The sequence below is a fragment of the Lathyrus oleraceus genome, chromosome 2 (genome assembly GCF_024323335.1).
Source record: "Lathyrus oleraceus cultivar Zhongwan6 chromosome 2, CAAS_Psat_ZW6_1.0, whole genome shotgun sequence".
Classification (NCBI taxonomy): Eukaryota; Viridiplantae; Streptophyta; class Magnoliopsida; order Fabales; family Fabaceae; genus Lathyrus; species Lathyrus oleraceus.
Window position 1 is genome coordinate 126720657 of NC_066580.1, and position 13855 is coordinate 126734511.

The window sequence follows — 13855 nt, forward strand, 5'->3', positions numbered from 1 at the left end:
CCCAAAGCCTTCTGCAAACCTTCCCAGAACTTCGATGTAAATCTAGGATCTCTGTCCGAAACAATACTCGACGGAATACCATGCAAACTTACAATTTTCTCAATATACAATTCAGCTAATCTCTCCAATGGATAGTCCATTCTGATCGGAATAAAATGAGTCGATTTTGTCAATCTGTCAACAATCACCCAAATAGCTTCAAAATTCTTAATCGTTCTCGGTAAACCAGTAACAAAATCCATACTGATACTATCCCACTTCCACTCTGGAATAGCCAACGGTTGCATTAGCCCAGACGGCTTCTGATGCTCAATCTTTGACTTCTGACAAGTCAAACAAGAATAAACAAAACTCGCAATTTCTCTTTTCATTCCCGGCCACCAAAATAACTTTTTCAAATCATGATACATCTTCGTAGCTCCAGGATGAATACTCAGGCCACTACGATGTCCTTCCTCAAGAATACTCTTCTTAAGCTCGGTAACACCCGGAATACACACCCGATTACCAAATTTCAAAACACCATTCTCATCCACTCTGAATTCACCACCTTGATCTTGATTCACTAGAGTCAACTTATCAACCAAAAGCACATCGGATTTCTGACCCTCTCTAATCTCATCCAGAATACCACTCGTTAACTTCAACATTCCCAATCTAACACTATTGTGAGTACTCTCACACACTAAACTCAAGTCTCTAAACTGTTCAATTAAATCCAATTCTTTAACCATTAACATAGACATATGCAATGATTTCCGACTCAATGCATCAGCCACTATGTTTGCTTTACCCGGATGGTAATTCAAACCAAAGTCATAATCCTTCAGAAATTCTAACCATCTCCTCTGTCTCATATTCAGCTCTTTCTGATCAAACAAATACTTTAAACTTTTATGGCCACTGAAAACCTCAAATCTTGACCCGTACAAGTAATGCCTCCATAACTTCAGAACAAATACCACAGCTGCCAACTCTAAATCGTGTGTCGGATAGTTCCTCTCATGAACCCTCAGCTGTCTCGAAGCATAAACTATAACCTGCTTATTCTGCATCAACACACCACCCAAACCCAACAATGAAGCATCACAGTAAACCTCAAATGATTCCGACGAACTCGGTAATATCAGAATAGGAGCAGTAGTCAACCTTCTCTTTAACTCTTGGAAACCTTCTTCACATTTTGAGTCCCAAACAAACGCTTGCCCCTTTCTAGTCAACATCGTTAACGGTAACGCCAACTTAGAAAATCCCTCAATGAATTTCCTATAATAACCTGCAAGTCCAAGGAAACTCCTTATCTCAGAAACTGACTTCGGAGCTTCCCACTTAGATACCGCTTCTATCTTAGAAGGATCAACAGCAATACCACCTCTTGAAATCACATGACCAAGGAAACTAACCTCTCCTAACCAAAATTCACACTTAGACAGTTTAGCAAATAACTTCTTTTCTCGTAGAACTTCTAAAACCACTCTCAAATGTTCAGCATGCTCTTCTTCCGATTTCGAATACACCAAAATATCGTCAATAAACACCACAACAAACTTGTCTAGGTACGGATGGAAAATCCTATTCATATACTCCATAAACACTCCAGGCGCATTAGTTACACCAAAAGGCATTACAGAATACTCATAATGTCCATACCTTGTTCTGAAAGCAGTCTTCTGAATATCCTCAGTTTTCACACGTATCTGATGATACCCCGATCTCAAATCTATTTTACTGAACACACTCGCACCAACCAACTGATCCATCAAATCATCAATCCTCGGCAAAGGATACCGATTCTTGATCGTCACTTTATTCAGTTGCCTGTAGTCCACACACAACCTCATAGTACCTTCTTTCTTCTTAACCAATAACACTGGTGCACCCCACGGTGACACACTCGGACGAATAAATTTCTTATCCAATAGATCTTCCAACCGACTTTTCAATTCAATTAACTCAACAGCAGACATACGGTACGGAGCCATCGATATCGGCCTAGTACCAGGTACCAATTCAATCGAGAACTCAACTTCACGCTCTGGCGGTAATTCATTCACTTCTTCAGGAAATACATCAGGAAAATCACACACCACAGCTAGATCGCAAATCACCAGTTTATCTTTAGCCTCTAAAGTCGCTAACAGCATAAACAACTCTGCCCCATCGGCTACTTCCTCATTCACCTGCCTTGCTGATAGAAACAAACTCTTCCCTTCCTCAATCTCAGGAAAGATCACAGTCTTATCAAAACAATTGATATAAACTCGGTTAGACACCAACCAGTTCATACCCAGGATAACATCAATCTGCACTAGTGGAAGACACACAAGGTCCATCCCAAAGTCTCTACCAAAAATACTCAAAGGACAATTTAAACAAACTGAAGTAGTAGTCACTGAACCCTTCGCAGGAGTATCAATCACCATACTTCCATGCATCTCAGATATCTCTAACTTAAGTTTCACAGCACAATCCAAAGATATAAAGGAATGAGTCGCACCGGTGTCAATAATAGCTACAAGAGGAAAGCCATTAATATAACACGTACCTCGGATCAAACGATCATCTGCAGAAGTCTCAAAACCCGATAAAGCAAAGACCTTGCCTCCCGACTGGTTCTCTTTCTTCGGCTTAGGACACCGTGGGCTGATATGACCCACCTCTCCACAGTTGAAACAAGTCACAGTCTTCAACCGGCACTCTGCAGCCAAATGACCACCTTTTCCACACTTGAAACACTTCTTCTCAGCACTGGTACACTCATGGAAACGATTTCCAGCCTGACCACATCTATAACACTTAGAAGGGGCACTAGAGTCTCCCCCACTAGGCTTCTTCATTCCACTCTGCCTCTGGAAACCTTTGCCAACTGCATACGGTTTCCCACGATCATTCTGATTCTTGCCTTTCCTATCAACCCTCTGCTGATAGCTCTCCGCTCTGGCCTTGGTATCCTGTTCGAAAATCCTGCAACAGTCAACCAAGTCAGAGAACACTCTGATCCGCTGATACCCAATAGCCTGCTTGATCTCGGGACGTAACCCGTTCTCAAACTTCACACATTTCGAAAATTCCCCAGTAGCCTCATCATAGGGAGTGTAATACTTCGACAGCTCTGTGAACTTGGCAGCATACTCAGTAACAGACCGATTTCCCTGCTTCAATTCCAAGAACTCTATCTCTTTCTTTCCTCTGACATCCTCTGGAAAGTACTTCCTCAGAAATCTCTCTCTGAACACAGCCCAAGTGATCTCAGCACTCCCAGCAGCTTCCAACTCAGTGCGGGTAGCAACCCACCAATCATCTGCTTCCTCTGACAGCATATGCGTACCGAACCTGACCTTCTGGTTATCGGCACACTCAGTCACTCGGAAGATCCTCTCAATCTCCTTCAACCACTTCTGAGCGCCATCTGGATCGTATGCTCCCTTGAACATTGGAGGATTGTTCTTCTGGAACTCACTCAGTTGACGAGCAGCTCCCATTCCCACAATATTCGGATTCCCTCCAAGTACTCCAGCTAGCATACCCAGAGCCTCAGCAATCGCAGCATCGTCTCTACCTCTTCCAGCCATCTCTATTCTGAGTTAATCCAACAAGCTAAAACAATAAGTACTGATAGGGTTACACAACACCTATCCCGTACAGGGGAAACAGAATAATTACGACTCGACTCGACCGACTATGCTCTGATACCACTAATGTAACACCCTTCTAAAATACCCCAAATATTTAATTAAAATAGCAATATATCAATCAGTGTAATTATGCAATTAAGGGTGTCACACAATCGTTTCACACCATTCACCATAATAACTGTCATGCTCTTGTATTAATTCAAAACATAAAGCATTTGCACAATACGCAGCGGATAGAGATTAAATCAATCATGCAAAACATGTAGCATATTACATGTAAACTGGTTCACAACCAACAACAAAACATTTAAAACATCCCATCCCGATGTTACATCTACCAGAGCATGACCCACTAAGGAGACTACACTAGACTCCAAGCACTAGCTTCTACTCAATCACTGCTCGTTACCTGAAAAATAGTTGTAAGGGTGAGTTCCTCAATCGATATAAAAAGCATTATAGAATATCATGAAATGCTAAGTAAATAACACGTTAATCACCCTAATCATCTCACACATTCAGTAACGGCACATCAACTCAAATATCATACTCAATACCAACACAAACACACGTATAATATTGGAATACATCCATTCATATTATACGCCATACATACATTATGCAATGAGACTCCATGCATGCGGTACCGACTATTTGTGAACATATAGTTCACCTCACCGATCAAGTCCAGATACGGCTACCAAGCCCACTAGTCCCACTCATTTGAGACCTAGTGACTCACTCACTAATTCCTCACCACGGGAATTAGCTACCACCAACTCACTAATTCCTCACCACGGGAATTAGCTACCACCCCAAGGGCTATGCTATGCACGCTAATTCACCTAGCATGCAAACATCAACAACAGTCCATAATGACTAACTCACTAATTCCTCACTATGGGAATTAGCTACCACCATAAAGGCCACAATATGCATGCTAAATCACCTAGCAATGCAAAATCATCAACAATAATCCACAATGGACATATGCTCACACTCTAAGCCATAGAACAGTCCATTCACAACACATGCACAACATATACATTCACAACATTATGCATATTTTCACACATCATCAGCATATTTATCCCATAATTATATCATGTCATGCCAAATAATTCAATCACAGTATTAGCACACTCTACTAATACCTATCCTACTCAAAACAACGGGAAATAATCCTTACTATATCACACACCGATATAGGCCAATCACCAATTATGTTCACAACATTAAAATATCAATTTTTCCAATTTCCAACAGTGTTAACCGGTTAACGCCCTGGGTTAACCGGTTAACGCAACACAGAACACGCTTTCTGGCAAAACTCAATAGTGTTAACCGGTTAACGCCCTGGGTTAACCGGTTAACGCAGACATAACAGCAATATTTCCACAACTCACAACAGTGTTAACCGGTTAACGCCCTGGGTTAACCGGTTAACGCAAGCAAAACAGCAATACCTCACAATTCCTAACAGTGTTAACCGGTTAACACCCTGGGTTAACCGGTTAACGCAAGACAGAAAGCTGTTCCTGCGCTAACACGAAGCAGAATGCAGAATTCTCCGCATTTTCCGCCGTTGGAGGACTTCCGGACCTCCGATTCCGATTCCGTAAAAAGCTATACGTTCGGGAAATCACTACCCATCCAATTACAGATTCAATTACGGCTTAACACAATTTATTCATCACAATTTTTCAGCGTCTAACATCCCAATTAGGGTCAATTCAACGGTTTATCACTACCCATTACATGTTAACCCATAATACCCATTAAACGACGATAAACCCCCCTTACCTGAGTTAATCCGGAAATCCTTTAGCCTCAAGCTCTTCTCTTCTCCAACCTTCTTCCTCTTGCTCTGCCTCTTTGCCCTTTTCCTCTTTTCAGCCGCTTCTCTGCTTTCACGTGAAAACTCTTTTTACCAAAATGGAACTCTTTTTCCTTATTTTCAACTTATATATTTTCCAATAATTATTATTCCAATAATAATAATAATAATAATAATCCAAAAATTCCAATTATTTAATTAAATTAATAAATATAATATTAACTTAAATTAAATAATTATCTTATTTTTACCGGGGTGTTACAGTGTTGCTGTTGATCCTTCTAAGATAGAAGCGGTATCTAAGTGGGAAGCTCCGAAGTCAGTTTCTGAGATAAGGAGTTTTCTTGGACTTGCAGGTTATTATAGGAAATTTATTGAGGGATTTTCTAAGTTGGCATTACCGTTGACGATGTTGACTAGAAAGGGGCAAGCGTTTGTTTGGGACTCAAAATGTGAAGAAGGTTTTCAAGAGTTAAAGAGAAGGTTAACTACTGCTCCTATTCTGATATTACCGAGTCCGTCAGAACCATTTGAGGTTTACTGTGATGCTTCATTGTTGGGTTTAGGTGGTGTTTTGATGCAGAATAAGCAGGTTGTAGCTTATGCTTCGAGACAACTGAAGGTTCATGAGAGGAACTATCCGACACACGATTTAGAGTTGGCAGCTGTGGTATTTGTTCTGAAGTTATGGAGGCATTACTTGTACGGGTCAAGATTTGAGGTTTTCAGTGATCATAAAAGTTTAAAGTATTTGTTTGATCAGAAAGAGCTGAATATGAGACAGAGGAGATGGTTAGAGTTTCTGAAGGATTATGACTTTGGTTTGAATTACCATCCGGGTAAAGCAAACGTAGTGGCTGATGCATTGAGTCGGAAATCATTGCATATGTCTATGTTAATGGTTAAGGAATTGGATTTAATTGAGCAGTTTAGAGACTTGAGTTTGGTGTGTGAGAGTACTCACAATAGTGTTAAATTGGGAATGTTGAAGTTAACGAGTGGTATTCTGGATGAGATTAGAGAGGGTCAGAAATCCGATGTGCTTTTGGTTGATAAGTTGACTCTAGTGAATCAAGGTCAAGGTGGTGAATTCAGAGTTGATGAGAATGGTGTTTTGAAATTTGGTAATCGGGTGTGTATTCCGGATGTTACCGAACTTAAGAAGAGTATTCTTGAGGAAGGACATCGTAGTGGCCTGAGTATTCATCCTGGGGCTACGAAGATGTATCATGATTTGAAAAAGTTATTTTGGTGGCCGGGAATGAAAAGAGAAATTGCGAGTTTTGTTTATTCTTGTTTGACTTGTCAGAAGTCAAAGATTGAGCATCAGAAGCCGTATGGGCTAATGCAACCGTTGGTTATTCCAGAGTGGAAGTGGGATAGTATCAGTATGGATTTTGTTTCTGGTTTACCGAGGACAATTAAGAATTTTGAAGCTATTTGGGTGATTGTTGACAGATTGACAAAATCGGCTCATTTCATTCCGATCAGAATGGATTATCCGTTAGAGAGATTAGCTGAGTTGTATATTGAGAAAATTGTAAGTTTGCATGGTATTCCGTCGATTATTGTTTCGGACAGAGATCCTAGATTTACATCGAAGTTCTGGGAAGGTTTGCAGAGGGCTTTGGGAACTAAGCTGAGATTGAGTTCTGCATACATCCGCAGACTGATGGTCAGACTGAGAGGACGATTCAGCCACTAGAGGATCTTTTGAGGGCTTGTGTTTTGGAAAAGGGAGGTGCTTGGGATTGTTATTTACCTTTGATTGAGTTTACCTACAACAATAGTTTTCATTCGAGCATTGGTATGGCACCGTTTGAAGCTTTGTATGGTAGGAGATGTCGGACACCTTTATGTTGGTATGAGTCCGGTGAGAGTGCTGTGGTTGGACCGGAGATTGTTCAACAAACTACGGAAAAGATTAAGATGATTCAGGAGAAGATGAGGATTGCTCAGAGTCGTCAGAAGAGTTATCACGACAAGAGGAGGAAGTCACTTGAGTTTCAAGAGGGAGATCATGTGTTTCTTCGTGTTACTCCGATAACTGGGGTTGGTCGAGCTTTGAAGTCGAAGAAGTTGACACCTCGATTTATTGGTCCTTATCAGATTTTGGAGAGGATAGGGGAGGTAGCCTATCGTATCGCTTTACCGCCGTCACTTGCGAATTTGCATGAGGTTTTTCATGTGTCTCAGTTGAGGAGGTACATTCCTGATCCGTCGCATGTGGTCCAAGTAGATGATGTACAGGTGAGAGATAACCTGACTGTTGAAACATCACCTATGAGGATCGAGGATCGAGAGTTGAAGCAGTTGCGGGGTAAAGAGATTGTTTTAGTAAAGGTAGCTTGGGGAGGACCAGCAGGTGGCAATGTGACTTGGGAACTTGAGAGTCAGATGAAGGAGTCTTATCCTGAGTTATTCACTTGAGGTAAGTTTTCGAGGAAGAAAACTCTTTTAGTGGGGGAGAGTTGTAACACCCCGATAAAAATAAGATAATTATTTAAAATAAGTTAATAATATATTTATTAGTTTAATTAAATAATTGGATTATTATTATTGGAATTATTATTATTGGAATATAATGTTGGAATCAGTAAAAAGAGTCCCATTTGGCAAAAAGAGGTTTTCACGTGAAAACAGAGAAACGACTCTAAAGTGGAAAAAGGGCAAAGAGCCAGAGAACAAGGGTTGAAGAGAGGAAGAGCTCGAAGCTAAAGGATTGCCGGATTAACTCAGGTAAGGGGGGTTTATCGTCGTTTAATGGGTATTATGGGTTAACATGTAATGGGTAGTGATAAACCATTGATTTGACTCTAATTAGATGATGAATGTTGAAATTGTGAAATTTTGGATGAATGAGATATGAGTATGATTGAGGAAATTCGTAGGAATTAGAGGTAATAAGGTTAGAAATTGTGAGATTGAATGTGTATGATCTGTGTTAGACAATATGAATGAATGTTGTGTAAAAATTGGAATGTGGAAGGTGGGATCTGAAAATCTCGTAGCAGAGAAAACCATAGCAGATCTGGAATTCTGGTTTCTGGTCATACGCGTATGGCACTAGGCAATACGCGTATGAGATGGTCTGGTACGCGTATGGCACTAGGCAATACGCGTATGGATGAAGAAGATGATGATTTTAACGTAGTTTTGTCTCTGTTGGTATGCGTATGAGGATGTGGTACGCGTAGCATACGCGTATGAGGCAGACAATACGCGTATGGGATTGGCTGAGAAATGGGCCATACGCGTATGGGAGTAGGCAATACGTGTATGGGCAGAATTGTGATTTTTCTGTGCTGTTGTTGTGCAGTTTTTGGTTGTTCAGCTGAGTAATGTAATTTTAGCTGATGTATGATATAGTAGGGATCGTTTCCCGTTGTTTTGAGCAGTGTAGGTATTAGTAGAGTGTGCTAATACTGTGATTATTAATTGGCATGACATGATATGATTTTTGTGATAACATGCTGATGATGTATGATGGTATGCATAATACTGTGAATGTATCTGTTCTGTATGCAATTGTGAATGGACTGTTTATGGCTTAGAGTGTGAGCATATGTCTATTTTGAATTGTTGTTGATGTTTGCATGCTAGGTGATTTAGCATGTATATTATGGCCTTTATGGTGGTAGCTAATTCCCATGGTGAGGAATTAGTGAGTGAGTTGTTGTGGATTGTTGTTGATGTTTGCATGCTAGGTGATTAGCGTGCATATCATAGCCCTTGGGGTGGTAGCTAATTCCCATGGTGAGGAATTAGTGAGTGAGTCACTAGGTCTCAAATGAGTGGGACTAGTGAGCTTGGTAGCCGTATCTGGATTTGATCGGTGAGGTTGAACTATATGTTCACGAATAGTCGGTACCGCATGCATGGAGTCTCATTGCATAATGTATGTATGGCGTATAATATGAATGGATGTATTCCAATATTATACGTGTGTTTTGTGTTGAGTTGAGTATGATGATGATTATGAGTTGATGTTACCGTTGTTGAATGTGTGATATGATTAGGGTGATGAAATGTGTTAATTTACTTAGCATTACATGATATTTTATAATGCTTATTATATCGATTGAGGAACTCACCCTTACAACTATGTTTCAGGTAACGAGCAGTGATTGAGTAGAAGCTAGTCCTTGGAGTCTAGTGTAGTTCCTTAGTGGGTCATGCTCTGGTAGATGTAACATCGGGACGGGATGTTTTACCTTGTTTTCATTTTTGGTTGTTGAACAACTTTACATGTGATGTGTTACATGTTTGAATGTTGTTAGATTTTTATCCGCTGCGAGTTATGCAATGGTTTGTTTGATTAAATAAATGAGCATGACAGGATATTTTGATGATTGGTGTGAAGTGTCAAGTGTGACACCCTTAATTGCATATCTACTCTGATTTATGTTTTGTTGATTTAATTAAATATTGGGGTATTTTAGAAGGGTGTTACATGAAACGCTTGATGCAAGAGTGAGGTCTATTAGTTTTTGACCACTCAGAGCACACTATTTGTTGTTTAATAATTTGACTTACTAAACAGTAGCTAACTAACTTCATTAGTTGCTATAAATTATCAGACGTGCACATCCCCTCTTTGCCCTTACTATTGTCACACTGAGTAACGTACAATGTCATGACATTCCGGGTGACATTGTACTCAGTCTGCATCAGGTTCCTCCATACTAGGGTTGACCACCTGCTACCAGACTCCAGGTATTTAGTTTCTGCAGATGACAATAATACACACATCTGTTTATCCCTTGTTGTCATATCATTTGTATGATGACCAATAGGTGCCAATGTCTCATAACTTTCAATCAGACATTTTCCACAGTCTGTCCTTTTATCTAAAGACAGATATGGGTCTCCTCTCATAGTTCCCTTGGAAATGCTCTTCTTCATTCCTTTTACATGAAGTTGATCAAGTCTTCCATGTCCCAGCTTCCCTTCCTGATCTCCCTTGGCTAAGGGGCACTTGGGGAAGAAGAGTGAGTCTTTAGATTTCCATAGATAGCAGTTATCTTTGGATCTGTCTCCTCTCATCACTTCCTGATTGCAACCATTCAACACCACACATCCTCCCTTAGTAAATTCCACCTTGCATCCTTGGTCACATAGCTGGCTTATGCTTATGAGGTTTACAGTCAGTCCTTTTACTAACAATACATCACTCAGTTTTGGTGCTTCAGGACAGTCCAGCTTACCAACACCCTTGACTTCTCCTTTAGTTCCATCACCAAATGTCACAAACTTGGTGGTAGGAGGGTGTAGATTCACCACTAGGTTGCTCATCCCAGTCATATGCCTTGAGCAACCACTATCAAGGTATCAATCTTGTCTGATAGGTGCCCTTGGAGATGTGTGAGCAAGGTTAGCAACACAATGTTGATTCTCAGGAGAGGGATGAAGCTTAGATGCCTGCTGCTTAGGATTGACCTGAGGTGTCTGCTTAGCCTCCCATGTTTGTTTCTTAATGGGGACATTATGCTTAGACACCTTCTTCTTAGGCCTACCTTGCGAGGTCTGGTTTGGGTAACCATGCAGCCTATAGCAGAAGGGTTTTATGTGACCGAATCTACCACAGTAATGACATCTCCATCTCTGAAATTTCTTCTTCTGATGTTTGCTCATTTTGGTTCTCTGATGTTGAGACATTGGATGTGACTTCTGCTTGAATTTCTGAACTCCAGCCTTAGACTTTTTGAGTTCAGGTGAAGAGTTCTTAGTGAATCCTAAACCAGATATGGTTCCTGACTTCTGTCCCACTTTTAGAATCTCTTCCATGGTGTCAGATCCTTTACTCAACATTCTGATGGATTTGGTCATTTGATTCAGCTTGGAGGTCAGCAGGGTTATCTCACCATTTAGACCCTCTATGACTTTCAGCTGCTCCTGTTTCTCAGATTCTAGCTCTTTGATGAGTTTCTTCTGCTTTTCTCCTTGGATACATACTTCTGCACTTTTAACACATAGTTCTTTATATGAGACAGCAAGTTCATCCAAGTTGAGCTCATCTCCGCTTGAGTCATCCTCTGAACCACAAACACTGGTCAGAACTGTGACATGTTTAGCAGATTCTCCTTCAGATTCACTCTCAGTGTCTTCCTCTGACCAGGTGGCAGATAGCCCTTTCCTTTGCATCTTGAGAAAGGTAGGGCATTCAGCTTTAATATGACCATATCCTTCACATCCATGGCACTGGATTCCCTTGCCTTGGTTGAACTTTTCTTCAGAAGTTGATCTTTTCCTTATGTCAGACGGGATGTTCTTGACATTAGGTCTACCCTGTTGGTCAACCTTCTTTATGAACTTGTTGAACTGTCTTCCAAGCATGGCTATGGCTTCTGATATGCTTTCATCACCTCCAGTGTATCCTGCTTCTGACTCCTCTTCAGCTTTAGATACAAAAGCTACACTTTTGCTCTTCTTTTCAGCATTCTCACACAAGCCCATTTCAAAGGTTTGGAGAGAACCAATTAGCTCATCCACCTTCATATTGCAGATGTCCTGCGCCTCCTCTATGGCTGTGACCTTCATAGCAAATCTCTTAGGCAAAGACCTGAGAATCTTTCTTACAAGTTTCTCTTCAGCCATTTTCTCACCTAGTCCACCAGAGGTGTTTGCAATTTCAAGAATATTCATGTGAAAGTCATGAATAGTCTCATCCTCTTTCATCCTCAGATTTTCAAACTTGGTGGTCAGCATCTGAAGTTTGGACATCTTCACCTTGGAAGTACCTTCATGAGTTACCTTGAGGGTATCCCAAACTTCCTTAGCTAGTTCACAGTGGTGCACCAGCCTGAAGATGTTCTTACTGATTCCATTGAACAATGCATTCAAGGCCTTGGAATTTCCAAGAGCTAATGCCTCTTGCTCCTTGTCCCACTCTTCTTCAAGAATCTGCACACTGACTCCATCTTCACCTGTCTTTGTTGGATGTTCCCATCCTTTGTTGACAGCTCTCCAGACTTTGCTATCTAGAGACCTTAAGAAGGCTATCATACGAGGCTTCCAGTCATCATAGTTAGAGCCATCCAACATGGGTGGTCTATTTGAGTGTCCTATATCCTTGTCCATGGTACTAGAAAGTAACTTCCCTAGATCTCACCCAGAAATTTACAGGCAGAGTGCCTGCTCTGATGCCAATTGAAATTCTAGTTATCAGACTTTAGATGTCACACGGGTTGTTATGACATCCAATTCTGCACAGACAAGAATTATGCAGAACTTAAAAGTAAGTGCAGTAAATCACACAAGTAATTGTTTACCCAGTTCAGTCCAACATGACCTACATCTGGGGGCTACCAAGCCAGGGAGGAAATCCACTATCAGTAGTATTAATTCAAAGCTAAACTCACCCGTTTACAACTCTTCACTTAATCCCTACCCAATGCAATTTCAATCTTACTCTAAGATCAGAGTTCCTACTCACTCCCCCTCAATCACCTCAGTGATTACTACCTTTAATCAATATTAAAGACAATTTTGAAGTCACACTTCAAACAACTCTTGATTGTGCTTAACAGCTTTAATCAAGATACACAGCACTCACGCTTAAAAGCTTTGAGCGACACAACACTTACAACTCAATGAACACCCTATGCCAAAGCAATCATCTACGTGATAATGGCTTGGCTTACAAGATATGTCTAATACAAGACTCACAAAAATACATTAGTGAAGTATGATGGACACACTAAATCTTCACGCCTCAAAATCCCCAGTTCTGAATGAAGGAACGACTTCCTTTTATATTGCAGTACTTGGGCCTTTGCACTTGTATTCTCCTGAATTTAAGGTCACGCGAGTTCCCCTAAATTCCACATCTAGGTTACTAACAAATAGGCTATTTGTTATGTTCATTAAATGTAGCTTGGTTGTTGATTTCCTGGATTTTCTCTCAGCTGTTGAATCCCTGAAGAATAGCCTGAGAAAAAGCTGAAATAGAAAATTGAACAACCTACAATATAGCATATGCTGTCAGGAATGAATGTCACGACATTCAGCTTGACATCAAGGATCATATGCTAAGTCTGTTTTTCCAGAAAACAAACTGTACAATTTTGCTGACCTGTATATGACCAAAATGACCATACTACAGTAACAGCTTACATTAATAAATGTCAAAGTATCCAATTTGACATTTACACATTTGGCCTTAAGTCAGTTCTGTTATCCTCTTGAAGAACAGACTAAGAAACATGCTGAAGTATAGCAGAACACCACTCTGTCTATTGTTCAGTATATGCTGTCAATGATGAATGTCATAGCATCCAGTTTGACATTTAGTCAGTAGGCCTTATGCCAGGTCTGGTATTTCCTTGATAACCAGACTGGAAATAAATACTAAGTTCTAACAGAACACCAGCTGTTCTATTCC